General features: G+C 40.7%; 1 protein-coding gene across 1 annotated transcript in view; it reads right to left on the reverse strand.

Moving 5' to 3' along the window:
• ADGRG2 (adhesion G protein-coupled receptor G2) overlaps nucleotides 1-15,482 on the reverse strand; it is a 109,467-nt gene that overhangs the window by 47,305 nt on the left and 46,680 nt on the right. The window lies entirely within an intron of this gene.

Raw genomic sequence — 15,482 nt, forward strand, 5'->3', positions numbered from 1 at the left:
TGTCAAGGAAAAAGGTGATTTAGCATTAGTTTGATTTGTTTGACATTATTTGCATATTTGCAGGACATTAACATTTTTAATGGCAACCAATCAGTGTAAATTGAGCTGCAAATGCCTACCAAAAGAGGGCAGCAAGCAGTTTCCCTGTTGTTTTCAGTACCCTTCTCAGTGTTTCTTTTCTGTCCTCTGACAGGACAGCTTCCTAGGGAAGTGAGACTCCTAGTTTCTAACTCTTGTGTGTGTGTGTGTGTGTGTGTGTGTGTGTGTGTGTGTGTGTGATGAGATGAGTGTGCACAAGTGCATGTAAGTGCCCCTGCAGAGGAGAGTATTAGGTGATCAGGTGTCACTGTCTATCTCATTCTACTTTACCATTTTTTGTATAGTATGGTTTTGAGACAGGGTTGGTCCTTCACTGAATCTGAAAGTCCTTGTCTGGGCTAGGCTGCCTAGCCAGTGAGCTCCGGGATCTACTTGTCTCTGCTCCCCAACACCGTTCTTATAGGCACATGCAGTCATGCAGGATTTTTTTTTTTTTTTTTTTTTTTTTTGCCTGTTCTGGGCGTTTGAACTCAGGTTCTCTTGCTTTCACAGCAAGCACTCTTAAACACTGAGCCATTTCCCTGGGTCCTCAATTTTCAACTATTAATGGTGCTCTATATATGGTGTTGTATAAATGTGTAAAGTACACTTCAAACTAAGGAGACAGCTAAGACATTAAGCTGTTGATTAATACTCATTAGATATGTAGAAAAATATACACATCTGCACAGATTATATTTCATTAACTTTGCTTAACTTTTTTACACAAACATTTGGCCTACTATGCCCTCTTTTTCTTCTGAGCCAAACTAGATCGGCCACCTGAATAAATTACAAAGTTGAATAAATTACAAGAACTGTTGAGTTATTTGGGGAAAATGCTCGGATCCCTTAAAAGAAAAACACTTTTTTTTCCCCTGTTTAGGAAAATAATACATCCTTGAGTCTTGAGAAGTAGCTCAGTGGTTAACAGCGCTTGCTGTTCTACAGGACCCAAATTCAATTCCCAGTGTGTATAAAACCCCAGCATCGTCATAAGTGCCAGTAACCCCAGTGTTGTTGCAGGACAGAGACCTGTAGATAAATCCTGGAAACTTACTGGCTGCCATCGTAGCAAAAACAGTGAGCTTATGGAGGCAAGAAAAGGGTGTCAGATACCCTGAGCTGGAGTTACAGATGGTTATGAGTACTCATGTGTCCTCTATGAATTAAACTGGGTCTTTTAGAAGAGCAGCCACCTCTCCTGACTGTAAGCTACACATTTGAAATGTATTATTCTTTCCTTTTTTTTCTTTTGGCATGGTTTTTCCTTTAGATATTGGCTTACTTTTTCTGTCTTGAACTCTCAATATCATGCTCCATACCACCCTTTGGGGTCGATCATAGCTGACTCCTCATATATCTCACATGCCTTTTGCCTTCTTAATGCTAGGCTGGGGTTCTTTGAGGGTTTGCCCCATTCACTTCCCACTCACAAAACAGATAGGCTTGTCACTCCCAATGAGTCATATATTTAAACTCCATGCCACTCTTAGGAGATAAGATATTTCCATTGTTATACGAATCCATAAGCACATAAAGGAAAAAGTTGGTTTGTCTTTTTCCAGATTTTTATTTGGAAACCTACAAAACAAACCTTAAACCATTACTAATTTGTTAAAGCATTGATTTAAACGATAAACAGAATTATTGGAATTTATTCAGTATGACTCCTGATCTTTTTTTTTTTTTTCTGAAGTTTTAAAAATAGAGTTTATATAATTCAATCATGGAGAGAATATTTTTATGTTGGAAGGAAGACTAATAGAATCTGAAGAATAAGAATCTCAAGAAGATAGCTCCATGAATGGAGACTCCTTCCCTTTATTACCTCCTTAGCATTTTCCCTCAGCATTATTGCCACAACCACCCACACTTCAGTGCCAGTGTTCTAGCATGGTGTTGGTGATGCCTTATGATTGTGGCACTGCCATTGCTTCTCCAACTCAACGTACCCAAGAACTCAGTTTTCTCACCCCATATCATTTTGACATTTAACCTATTCTTGAACTGACTAGGATTGATGCTAACAATGGCTAAGAAATTCAAGTTGAAATTTCTTACTTGCATTTCGTTCTCATGTTAATGATCTAACAAATTACCAGTAGTGGCTTACAATACAAGTTTGTTATCCTAGACTTCTATAGGTCAGAAATCCACTACAGAGCTTTCCAGATGAATGTCAACTTCCCAACAAGCTACAATTCTATCTGGAAGTTCTAGAGGTAAATCTATTTCCTGCTTATTTGAGTTCTTGGCAAACTGTGGCTCCTTGTGGTTGTAGGACTGAAGTCCTCTTACTGGCTATAGACGTAGGGCCATTCTAAGTTTTGGAGTCCTGTTTCCTGGCTCTTGGTTCATTTGTATATCTTCAAAACCAGTGATGACAGGAGAGAGTAGGCAAGCTCTTATATACCATCATTGTGTCACTTAAAAAACTCACAGGATGTGACTGCGTTTATCCAGGCTATCTATGTCCACATTTCATGGTATTCAATGCTAATCACATCTGCAATGTCATTTCCACAATGTAAACTTGAACTCTGTCTAAAAGATGATGCCTGCAGGTCAACTCTCCGGCCCTCTAAAGTGTTCTTTGGCTACAGAAGCTGATGGAGATGGTTGGCTCCTCTCTCTATCTTAAAACATTTATGGGTCACATCATCCACTTGGCATTTGGACGTGTTCATGAACATTTTACAGTGTCTTAAGTTGGAAAAATTATAAACAAGGAAAGTTGATTTGATTCAGGGTCAGTGATTTGCAAAGGGTTCAATTTCTAGCCCCTGAGTGCTAGATATTCACAAACACCAATAACTCTAGTTCTAGAGCACCCAATAGTACTGTGCTTATCCTCTGTGGACACCGAGTATACACATAACGCATATATATATATATACAAACAAAACATTAACAAATAAAATAAAAGGAATAAGTATTTTTAAAACTTTTTATTTGATTCATAGCTCTGGGGTTGGGAAACTACAAAATTGAGAGAGAACATCTGGTGAGGGTCTTCCTGCTGTGTCATACATGGAAAAAGGGCAAGAGGGCTCACAAGAAAAGAGTGATAACTCCTGTGAGAAGGACATTGTTTACATTCAAGAGGGTGGGGCCCTAATGACTTAATCAGCTTTCAAATGCACCACATCTCAATAATATCAGAGGAAAAGTAAATGTCAACATGAGGGATTTTTTTCAGGAGGAAGGGCAGATTCTACATACATTCCCACATATATTCATGCATAATTGCAAAATAAATCTCTGTCAGTCACGAATCGAGTTATGAATTTATGACTGGTAGCTCAAGAGGAGAAAATTAAGGAGAGACAGTGGAAAGGTAGCGGTCTAGAACAATCTTATAGGAGTGGAGGAAGAAGCAGAAGCTGAAACCATGTAGAGATGGAGTTGTCCAGTGATAAGGGAATCATGGAGGAGACACAGCCACGACCGGAGATATAGGTAAGTCCATTAGAGAAGGAAACAAACCATGAGTACACTTACTTGCACACACGCAGGTGCACGCGCGCGCGCGCACACACACACACACACACACACACACACACACACACACACACACACACTTGTTCTTTTCATTTTACACTCTATTTTTGTTTTTGTTGTTGTCATTGTTGTTGTTGTTTTACATTAACATGCATTGGCTAAACCTAGCTGGAAGGCAGTTAGCTGCAAAGGATGGAGAATGAATCTGAGAATGGGGAAAAGCGATCTAGGCAGTCCATAAGGACTTGAGAATATTTCTTGGTTCACTATCACTCAGAATGTGATATACAGAGTAGTAGTTATGTCTAACAATCACAACAAAAGGATCACACAATGGGTCTTACAAGTGTGTGCTAAACTGTCCATCCAAAATCATGCCAAAAAGAGTGTTAAAAGCCCACAATTCTGAGTCTCAACTGCCTAGAGTGGTCACTTCAATAAAACACCACCATTGATTATTCTTCTTTGCTTAATGTCCTCTCTGCTTCCTGACACTACTTTATAAATAAACCTGAACCCAGATCATGAGAGACCATATCTGGGTGCTGCTGAGGTGTTCACTGAGGTAGAGGTTACATTTTTGAATTTGAGATGGCTATCTTAAAGCTGTAGTAATGCATACTATCAAACCTTTAAAAAATCAAGTGCTGACAAAAATATATTCATATAGTTTTATGCAAAACTGCTTTTAAAATCTGCACATGTATCTCTGATTTTTAAAATAAAGTTGGAAAAAAACTGTGATAATGCCAGTGAGTCTTCTAACACACAATCCCTTAAATTGGGTGGGAATAAGACTTTCTCTTCCAGAAGTAACTATAAAAAATTTCAGCTAGGCCCCCTTGCATGGATACTTTTTACCCAACTGAAACTCTTCCAGATTGAATTACTATTCCACAGAGAGATGGTTAAAAACAAGCCACCATGCTCAGGCACTATTATATGGGAACCCTAAACAAAAAAAATATTTTGTTATTATACCAACTTTTCAGAACTTGAGACAATGAACATTCTTCCAGAAAGTACCCTTCCAGACTTTACGACATCATCAGAAAGATGAATGAAAGCATTTTAATTTGGCACACCCAAAGCTTGTTTACTTGAACCATGACCATCTCACATCCCACTGCTCAATAAGGACTCTTACATAACATATTTATTAAAAAGATTAATAATGACATAGCCAAAGAAAACTTTAGCTCTTAGCTGATGGAACTTTCTGAGGAGAAAACGGCCATTCTCGGTGGGCTTTCACCATGACGGGAAGAAGGTGAGATGTGTTCTTGATCGTCCAGGATCCACCTCTTTCTTTCCCTCCAGCTTCACATATAACTAGCTCACCCACTTCACCCTTTATCCTCCAGAACATCAGCCATTCTGTAGCTCACACACATTGACAAGTATCATTGGCCTCAATGGTTACTATGAGGGAGCCGCTGGGCCTACAGTTGCTTCACTTTCCCCTGGATCCTTCAGATGTGCAGCTCCTTGGCCGGATGTGTGCTTAATTTTGTGAAGAGTCTACTTTCTGTGGGACATCCACACTACCAAGGTAAAAGACAACAGAGACCAAGATGAGGTTCATTTGGTTCCCATGTACTATAATTCATATCCTGTGGCTTCCAGTCAGTCTTATTCTCCTGTTGTACATTCATTCTCCCTTCCCAACAGCCTGATCTATTAAATATTCTGTTCATGTGCCTGCTGTAAGGAGAACAGCATCATAAAGTTACAACCATCCCCCATAGTTTGATTCAGTCCAATTCCTATAGCAAACTCCTTGTCCAAGGGAGACTGCAAGAGAGTGTGAGGGAGGAAGAGTGTCTGACTTAGTCGTCCTATGTGATTTAACACTGGCTTATAGAGTTTGAAACATAAAACTTCACAAGACAGATTAAATTGTCTATAACTGTGCTTTCTATGATGGCAGCCACTATTTTCATGTGACAAATTTAAATGAAGTAGGCAAGTAGTTCTTTGGTTGTGACCATGTCCCCTGTTCTGTCTGTGGTGTACCAAATAAACGTGAGTATTTTTTCTAAAAGCAAACCAATTTAAGAAAAAGCTCCACTGCCCTAGTCAAGGTTGAAGTGCCCAGCAGTCACGTGCGGCTGGTGGCTACAGCATTAAGCAGGAGCAGAACAGGTTCTATACAACAGGTATAGAACACGTAATCACAAAAAGATTTCTAGCTGATAGTGCTGTCCTGTAGCACTAATGGTATGTATTTACTCCCAAGTCGGGTGTATTCAGGTATGTTTGCTATGCGTTAAGTCACAAAGTTCTGAGATAGTTACTGCCCCCTCACAGAAAAAGAAAAAACCCAAACACGGGGTTTAAATACATTGTTAAACTGGGTGGCTCAGTAAAGATCACAATAGACACTTAGACTTATGTCTGTCTCACTTCATTCTACTTCAATGGCAGAATGAGTCAGGGGCTTAAAGAAAGAGAAGTCTGTTTTCCATTTATAAAATCAAATAAGCAACCTGCAGTGGAGAGCTGAGAGAAGAGCCAGAGAAGGGGTGTGTTCAGGGGACCCAGAATGACAGAGGACCTGCTTTCTTCAATGTGAAGAGTCCAAATGTGTTGTGGATAGCACCATCTAGGGGACAATCAGGAAAAGAGAGTGATAGCTTTTATTGTTTGTTTTTGTTCCTTGTTTTTCAATACAAGGTTTCTCTGCATAGCATTAGACTGTCCAGGAACTCATTCTGTAGACCAGGCTGGTCTTGAACGCACAGATATCCCTCTGCCTCTGCCTTCCAAGCCCTATGATTAAAGGTGTGTGCCAACACCCAGGGAAAGTGATGTCTTAAAGGAAGTTAAGGCACTTGGGCTGACAATGCTTCCCACGTGAACCGTAGACTAACAAAGCCCCCATACCAATCATGGGAAACCTCATTCCAAATGGGTTGGTCAGGTGACTCCCTAAACAATATAGATTATTGATGTAGCCATTGGTTGACTCTCAAGGTTTAAAGACGGGTCCCCATTGTTGAAGACACTACACAGTTACAATACAGGGATTAATCAATCTCGATCTGACTTGAAAACCTCCTTCATGTGGACTAGTTTCCATGGTACCAGAAAACTCTATGTAAGCTGCCAAGGGAGGGAAGCTATTCAACAGTCCTACCCAGCTGTAATGCCTGTGAACCACAACAGTGACCAGCACGGCAGGATATGCACAAAGGTACAGTAAATGGCACTCGTATATTAGTAGTGATTAGCATCTGTCTAATGGACTTAAGGCCCACTCAACAGGAGGGTAATTGTGCCTGGTACTGGAAACCTAGGAAGCTTTTTGGTGCTAATGAGGCCATGGCCTTTAGAGTCTACTACCACTACTCTGCTAGCACAGTGTGATTCTAACTACATTCTAAATCTCATCCTGATGCCCACAGGTAAGTGTAACTACCAACTCTCACCTAAAAGGCCCCCATTAGCAGCAAATGGAGACCACAGAAAACTACACTGGACACAAAATAGAGATCAAGAGATTATGTGAAGTTCAGCCCCTATTGATACATCTGCATTACAATCCTTTATCTATGACTTAGGGGACATTGAGAATGAAGGGTCAGAAAGATCCTGAGATCCAGAATACCAGAAACTCCATTGTCTGCTGTGAGATGGTCTCTCCTGGAAACTGCGCCATATAAACGACCAGACCAATGGCAATACCAATAAACATGCTAACATGGAAGGGGTAATTGTGGGCCCCACCCCAGACAGAGGATTATAAGTAACTAAGAAGTACTGAGAAAGAGAATGAGCCTTCCCCAGGGGGCGAACTCCTTTATTCTCCAATGTAGAGAGTCCAGCCTGGGGGATCATATACAATTAGCAAGGAGGGACTCAGTGGGTTGTATTCATATTTGTATTTAGATTTGTGCATATATGTGCACATGTGTATTGATTATACATATACACATATAAAACAATAACAACCAAAGAAAAATAGGCTATCAACTTGAAAATGGGGAGCATAAAAAGGACTAGATGGGGTAAAGAGAGGAGAATATGAAGTGATTTAATTTTAATTAAAATATATTTTAAAAACATTTAAAGAAGGTACCATTCAATAATTAATACCTATTAAACTAATGATGGGATAAGATAAATGCCATAAAATTATTGTCCTCAGCCATCAGTTCTCTCTTATTCTTTGTCATGACAGTGACTAGGTCAAGCAATGAGGTGCACGGAAGGACTTCTTTCTATTTTCAGCCTGAATATGAATTTCCCTTCCTTTGTGATTCACTCTCCCAGCTTTGTTGCCAGCAAACAACCAAACTACGGTTTTTCCAGGACCCTCCAGAGCAGGACTACCATATACTGAACCAGATCTGTTAACAGCTCTGTGCTAGTAAAAACTACCAAGAAAGGTTGAAATTATGGATATTCCCTCTTAAGAGAAAGAAAAAGCCTACTTAGTTGGAAAGGCTGCGTTTTTATAGTTGCCTTTACTTTGGTGCCACATTTAATCCTTAACTCTTGCTGCTGTACTTATGGGTGGAAGACCTTTATTAGGTCTCTTAGCCTTTGTAATTTGGTAGTTTCTGCCCTAATAACTTTTCCTATGGACCAAACAGGGCACCATGCAAAACACTAAATATGATGGCCGCATCTTGCAAAAGCATCCATAATTTAGTTGACCGTGGTGTTTTTTGAAGGGAGGGTGTTGAGGAAGCGTTTCTCTGTGTAGCCCTGGCTATCTTGGAACTCATTCTATAGAACAGACTGGCCTTGGACTCAGAGATCCTCATGCCTCTACCTCCCAAGAGCTGTATTTTTTTAAATTGTTTTGTGTTGCTGTTATTTTAGTGGTACTTCCTGTCCACGTTGAATATCCAGTCTGAAACTCCTCAACTGTAACAGTCTGAGACTATGGTTTGATAATGCTTTTTCCGTGGTATTCTGGATCTCAGGATCTTTGCCTGCAAAATGGGATTGATCACTTTGGTTGAAATTAAACTCCATTTATAAATCATTTTATCACAACAGTATCAACCAAACTTTGAAATTCCTATACATTCAGGCTGTATTTTTTGTGTTTCTAGACAGAATTTACCTTGATATAATAAAGTAGACATTTTTTCTATTTTTAGGAAAATATTATAATATCAGTAATTTATAGAGTATTCAAGACATAGTGATGTTTCTTCCATGAATTGCATTATATGTTTTCTAGTCTAACTACGGTACACCTTTCTTTATCTATTCTCTAATGTTTGGTTAGTGAGAATATCCATAAGAAAACTACTCAATTCAAGATGAAGAAAAGCAGGTATGCCCTACTATTTTATTTTTAATTCTAAACTTTGAAGGCCTACTTCTGCCTGGTGCTGAAGTTATAGAACAAAACAAGGCAAAATCTCTGGCCTCAGTTTCCACCTTGAAAATAAAAATTCTTCAGTAAATCAGACTCACTGTCTTCTGCTCATACTCCTCCAACACAGAATTTGATAGTGGTGCTGACAATCTGGCTTTGATTAATCACAAAGCATATTTCATATTAACAATAAGCCAAAATGTCCATGTGGTTGGAAGCAATGAAGCTGTGTGGCCAATTCTTATCCATCCAATTAGTAATACTATTATAGGCCATTTAAATTTACTTCTTGAAACAAGGGTAGTGTCCATCTTATATTTTCATTTTTCTCCTTGAAGTAAAAATGCAATTTGATACTTTACTGAATATTATAACCCAATGAAAGAATGCTGAATTTCTAAAATAAAAACAGAAGATGGGGTGTGGATCAAACAAGACACCATGAAAAGGACTAAAAATTATGACCATGAATTGGGAAAGCATCTATAACATACCTTGGTGAGCTGTTTTCATGGGCTTATGATCTTATTCACATGACATCTCTTGCTAAATGAACTAAGGGTGTACCACTATCAAGGTATATTTTACTGGCATGCTCCCCTGGAGCATTAGCCTAATCCCTAGTAGCTAAAATCAGTGGTATTATGACTTTTGTTCGTTGGGCCTCTCTTAATCTTTACCCAGTGCTTTGGGGGAGGAGGGATATAAACCCATCCCAGAATGAATCATGACGAAGTCATATAAAAACCATGTTTGTGTGCCTCAGTGAGTAAACACTGGGGAAGTGGTTACGAACACAAGTTCTAGGCTCCTAGCACTTCCACAATTCAGCTGTGTGAACTTGAAAGTGACTCAAACTGTCCCAGCCCCAAATAAGCACTTCCAGTCATCTGGCACACACAGAGTTCTAGGGAGTTTCTTTCCAGATCTTGGTCGGGTTGCTTTCTGGATAACCTACCCAGTTGCTTCCTTGCTTAAGCTCCTACCCCCATCCTCCCATTTATAAAGTGAGGATTAATAGAAGTTTCTTTACCTCAGTGAGATAGCATACAACAAGGTATTTTGTAAAGCATCAAAATCTAGAGAAATGCAGTCATGTTCCTACTACTGTTGTCAACATTTAGTACTACAAGCTATGGCTACTAGGTTCTATAGACACTGAGACTTACATAAAGGGCCAGGCCTTTACCAACCAGCACAAGCCACACTAAAATTTTTACCAAGTTTGAAGCCAAGATATTTGTTGGATTCATTGTAACTTTAACTGCTTTTAAAATTTGCTCATGTTAAAAAATATATCTTTATGTTTCTTACAAAACATAAACATTCTATGGCTTTGGGGCTGGAGACACAGAGTATTGGTAGAGCACTTGCTCGGCATGAACAAAAGCCTAGAGTCGATGTTCATTACAGTCTAAAGAAAAAGACTTTGAAATGTTTTCCCTTTTACAGTTGGAACTTTGAATAGGAGCCATCCTTCAGATGGGATCACAGAGACAAATGCCTCCAGGTCCTGCTAGAACCACTTAGGTCATGTTGAAGAAGTCTCGTACCCAGGTTATGTACCCGGACCAATGGCATGAGGATCTTAGGGTATAGGTACAGGTGGCAAGCTTTCTTTAAAAAAAAATCTCCAGGTAATTCCATGGAACAGCCAAGTCTGAGAAGCTGGCTTAGATAATGAGCAACCCAGTCACCACACATAATCCTCAGAATGCCCTTGTGTCCAAGGCAAAACCCAAGGCTCCTTAAAATCCAGGACAATGAATTAGGAAGCTGAGCATCTAAAGATTGGGCAGATAAACTCAGAATGTCAGATTGTTAATCTCAGTGGCCCATCAGGTGAGCTCGTGCATCATCCTATGAGGGGGGAAATCATATCTTTCCATAAGCATCCTTGACAATGTACGGCTTCCTCACTGAAATCTATGTAAGTTTGGAGAGGTAGCATGTGTTCTGCTGGAGCTCACTGGACCCAGACTGTAACACTGATGCTAGATGAGTTGTGAGGAAAGATCCATGTTTTAGAATATCTCTAAACTGGCTGGGCAATGGCACATGTCTTTAATCCCAGCGCTCAGGAGGTACAAACAGATGGGCCTCTGATTTCAAGGTCTGGTCTATGGGTGAGTTCCAGGTCAGCCAGGACTAGAGAGAAACCCTGTCTCAAAAAATTGGGAAAATAAATTCTATTTGGGTTTGTGCCCAGCGTTACTTTAACTTGTTATGCCATGCTTGATTGATAACTCTCCAAGGCCTGTTCTTTTCTAAGGGGAAAAGGAGGAGGGGATATGGGAAGTGGGAAGGTGTGGGGAGTACTGGGGGGAGTGGAGGCAGGGGAAACTGCAGCTGGAATATAATGTATGAGAGAAGAACACATTTTAATAAGCAAAAAGAAAGATGAATACCTGTAAGCTTTATAGTCACAAATCAATTCCAATCAGCTAACTAGGGCTAACTGGGTCCTTACTATATACTATATACTTCCTATATACTAGACACTATATACTTCCTATATACTAGACACAATCAAGAGATACAAGGTATCATCCTTACCCCCAGATACCTGAATGAAACCAGAAGGAAGAGCCCAATTCAGGATATGAAAATGGTCCTCAATAATTTCTAGTATACAGTATGGATATATCTTAAGTGTCAACTATGACTTTTAGAGTGCTTTAAAGTTTGTAGGCATAATTGAGTTGTACAAAGTATGACTACAATGAACAAGGAAAAATGCTGTACTCCCGTTGATGTCTAGAATTGCTTTACCTCGTTTTTTTGGAGCTTTTATTACATAGTCAAAGAGAGACCCTGAAATCTGGTGACTAAAAGTAGCTTTGTTGGGTCTTGGGATGTGTAGCTCAGTAGTAAATTGACATGCTCAATTCCCAAACACTTTCCAGATAAGTATTTTTGTCTTCTTTGTGCTAAATGGTCATCTCAGTGTCGATCAAATAAATGCAAGATCTTTGTTTCTCTTCTGTTTTTCTTTCTCACACTGAAGATGATACCCTGGGAGTGGGGCACAAGAAAAGGGGGGCATGAACCTATAAATTCACCTACTGTTCAGCCTGAAGTTTTCAATGGCCTCTGCAGAGATCTCTCTCATCCTGGAGGTTTCCTCTCTGTGATAGTTATCTTGACTGTCATATTATGAGATCTACAACCTCCTTGTAACCAGACATCTGAGCATGTCTATGAGAGTTTCTAAATCAGGTTAATTGGGGTAGGAAGAGACACCATACACATAGCCAGCACAATTTCAGAGGTCAGGGTCTTAGAGTAAATGAAAAGGAGAAAAGAAACCAAACAGTAGCAATCCTATCAATTTCTTGACTATAAGTGCAATGTGACCAGCTGTCTCAGGCTCCCACTGCCTCAACTTCTCTGCCTTAATGGGTTATATTCTACAACTATGAGTCAAAAAACAAAAAACAAAAGCAAAATAACCCCAAAAACAAACAAAACAGAACAATAACAAAACCCCCAATCCTCTTTCTCTCTCATATTTTGCCACAGTAATGAAAAAATAACTATCATGCTTACACTCAGTATCTAACTGACACTTAGTGCTGAAGGCTGCATCTACTGAGCCCATGGCCGCTTTGCTTAGAATCCTACCAAATGTTGGATATGTTCCCTTAGCTCTAACCACCAAGGACCTATTATATCCTTTAGCTGGTGTCTATCTTGGATCTACATGCCATGATCTTTGCTGTCCTGTCCTTGCTTGAGCTGCCCACTGGGAACAAAAGAGTCATTTAGAATCCCTGCCCACAACACAAGAGCTGAGAAAGACTTGGGGAGCGAATCTCTAGGCTTCTCTTTGCTTGAATTTAGTTCCCCCACTCCTCATTTCTATACTCTTGTGCTTTATTTTCATTGAATTTATTTATTTACTCACTTTACAACCTGATTGCAGCCCACCTCTCCTCACAGTCCCCTCCACACACATAGCCCCTCACTCCATCATCCCCTCCCCTTCTTAGCTGAGAGGTAGGAGACTCCCAGTAGGTACCAACCCACCCTAGCACATAATGTCACTGCAGGACCAGGCACATTCTATCTCACTGAGGGCAAAAAAAGACAGATCAGTTAGGCGAACGAGATCCACAGTCAACAGTCAGGAGCAGTCCATAGTCCAGTTGTTGGAAGCTATTGAGATAAGCCCTTCAAGGAGTTCTTATAGGAGTTTAGGTGAAAAGTCAGGTGGAGTGTCCTCTGCTGTCAGTACTCCCTATAATCTATTGGGAAGCTCTAGAATTCTTTGTCACCATTTTTCCTCTTAGGAAGAATCACAGGCAGACAGTAGTGACTTCAGGCCTGTGCACAGGGCTAAGACTTGGAGTTGTGAAATTACCTGATCAATGCTATAGTGAAATTCATACTTTTAGTTTTACAAACAGAAGGCAGAGATAGAGTAAGGAGTTTGGCACTGGGGTTAATAGTAGAGGACCATGCCAAAGAAGACAGGGATTATTATTTTAGCCTGCCTACTGCTTCATTACCAGCTTTTCTGCAAGTAAGAATGGGCAATGGAGAAACAAGTATAAGAGGGTAAGAGAAAAGACAGCAAGGACAGGAGAAGGGGAATTGTAAAGCGACTTATCACTGGAAATATCTGCAACACTGGGAGATCTCTAGACCCAGCCCAGAGAGAAAGTTGGGGATTATAGCTTATGAGATCACCAAGCTGTTTCAAATGTGTAATTGTTTCCAAGACAATTTGGCAGGAATGAAATTATAACCGTCTTCCACTATTATGTCATCTACCCTCTGGAAAATAGAACAGTTGTACCTAAAAGGAGAACCTCCGTTAAAAAAGAAGAAGAAGGAGGAGGAGGAGGAGGAGGAGGAGAAGGAGGAGGAGGAGGAGGAGGAGGAGGGGGAGGAGGAGGAGAAGGAGGAGGAGGAGGGGGAGGAGGAGGAAGAGGAGGAGGAGGAGGGGGAGGAGGAGGAAGAAGAGGAGGAGGAGGAGAAAGAGGAGGAGGAGGAGGAGGAGGAGGAGGAGGAGGAGGAGGAGGAGGAGGAAGGTATTAGCCCAGGATTGGAGAGCTAGGGAATGGAGATGAGTAGTAGCCCACCAGAACCTATTTGAGCTTCCAATAGACAGAAATGGCTCTCGCAAGTGTCACCTAGTTAAACAACCGGATGTGTTATACTCTGAGGATTCTTTTGGCTGGCTGGTGGCCTCACGAGAGTGTCAGACCCACCTCTCTCCACTGACAAGAGCTAATGAGTCATCTCTCAGGCTTCCAGGGTGAAGCTACTGTGTTTGCTCCTAGAGCTGGGGAGCCACTCCCCTCTAGTAACCCCAGTGTTCCTTTCTTCCTCTTCAGATCCCAGTGACACATTTAACTCAAGCCTCAAACACTTACTGCTCCGAGCAGCCTGGTTGAGGGTACATGGTATCAGCCCCAGGGTCTGATGGCAAATCTTCATAGCCCCGTGACTCTAATCAAATGACTTAAGTTTTTCAATGCTTAATTTTTCCATACACAAACTGGGGTGAAAAGATACCCACCATGAAGAATTTGGGTGAGAGATAATGAGGTAACATTTACAAAGCACTAGGAAGGCTTGGCTCAGAGCAGGCTCCAAGTATGCATTGCTTTCCCCTGAATTCATTATCCCTTCACTCTCCTTTCCCACCTGACATTTAAGATGCACCAAAAGACAGACGGAGAGGAGAGTGCACCGGAAGTTCATGATCAACACAATTCCAGGTGGTACCAGTTAGAAGGAGGGATAAAGAGAAAAGGGAACACAAGGAAAAGAGATTTGGGAGATCTCTTTTGAGCTTGATAGAGGAAGGAGTATTTGGTTGAATGTTGTAGGGGAATGTGTTTCCAAGCTGGTGTGAGAAGGTGACCTGGATAAGTTGAGGGGGGGAGCATATGAGTGAAATAGGGAAGGAACTAAATACTGGGGCATTAAGGATGACTACTATGGACATGACTCCATAATCCAACTGGGAAACTCTAAGAGACAATGAATAGTAGAATTCAGTACTGTCCTGCAAAGGGGTGAGAAAAATACAACTTTCTTGTTTGAGGATAGTAGGGTCCTGTATAACTCTGGCTGGCCTTGAACTTCTCATCCCTCTGTCTCAGTTCTTCAGTGGGAGATGTAGCTCTAAGGTATCTGGGTAATCTGAACCAGATGTTCACTGTACAGATGCACAGGTAGCAAACAAAGGAGTCTCAGATAGCAGAGGACTTAGATGGCTATGGGCAAGCCAGGCATGGGAATGAATAATCTCAGCACTTGGGAGGTGGATGCTAGAAAATCAGGAGTCAGTTTGGCAATATAGTAAGTTTGAGATAGCATAGAAAGAAATGTTGTGTGCAGAATACACATACAAACTTTGTGGTTATAGGGCCTGAGTTTGAATCATAATTCCCCGTGAGCCAAATTTGAAACATTTGTTAAATACTGGCCAGCATGATGACCGCAGTTTTTCATAAGCTTCCAAAGACACCCCCTTTCTGAAAAAAAATCTGTACCTCATTTGACCAAATTCTTTTTCAATTTCTATATGGAAATGCCTTCTAGTCAA

The sequence above is a fragment of the Micromys minutus genome, assembly GCF_963924665.1.
Source record: "Micromys minutus genome assembly, chromosome: X".
NCBI classification, from domain to species: Eukaryota; Metazoa; Chordata; class Mammalia; order Rodentia; family Muridae; genus Micromys; species Micromys minutus.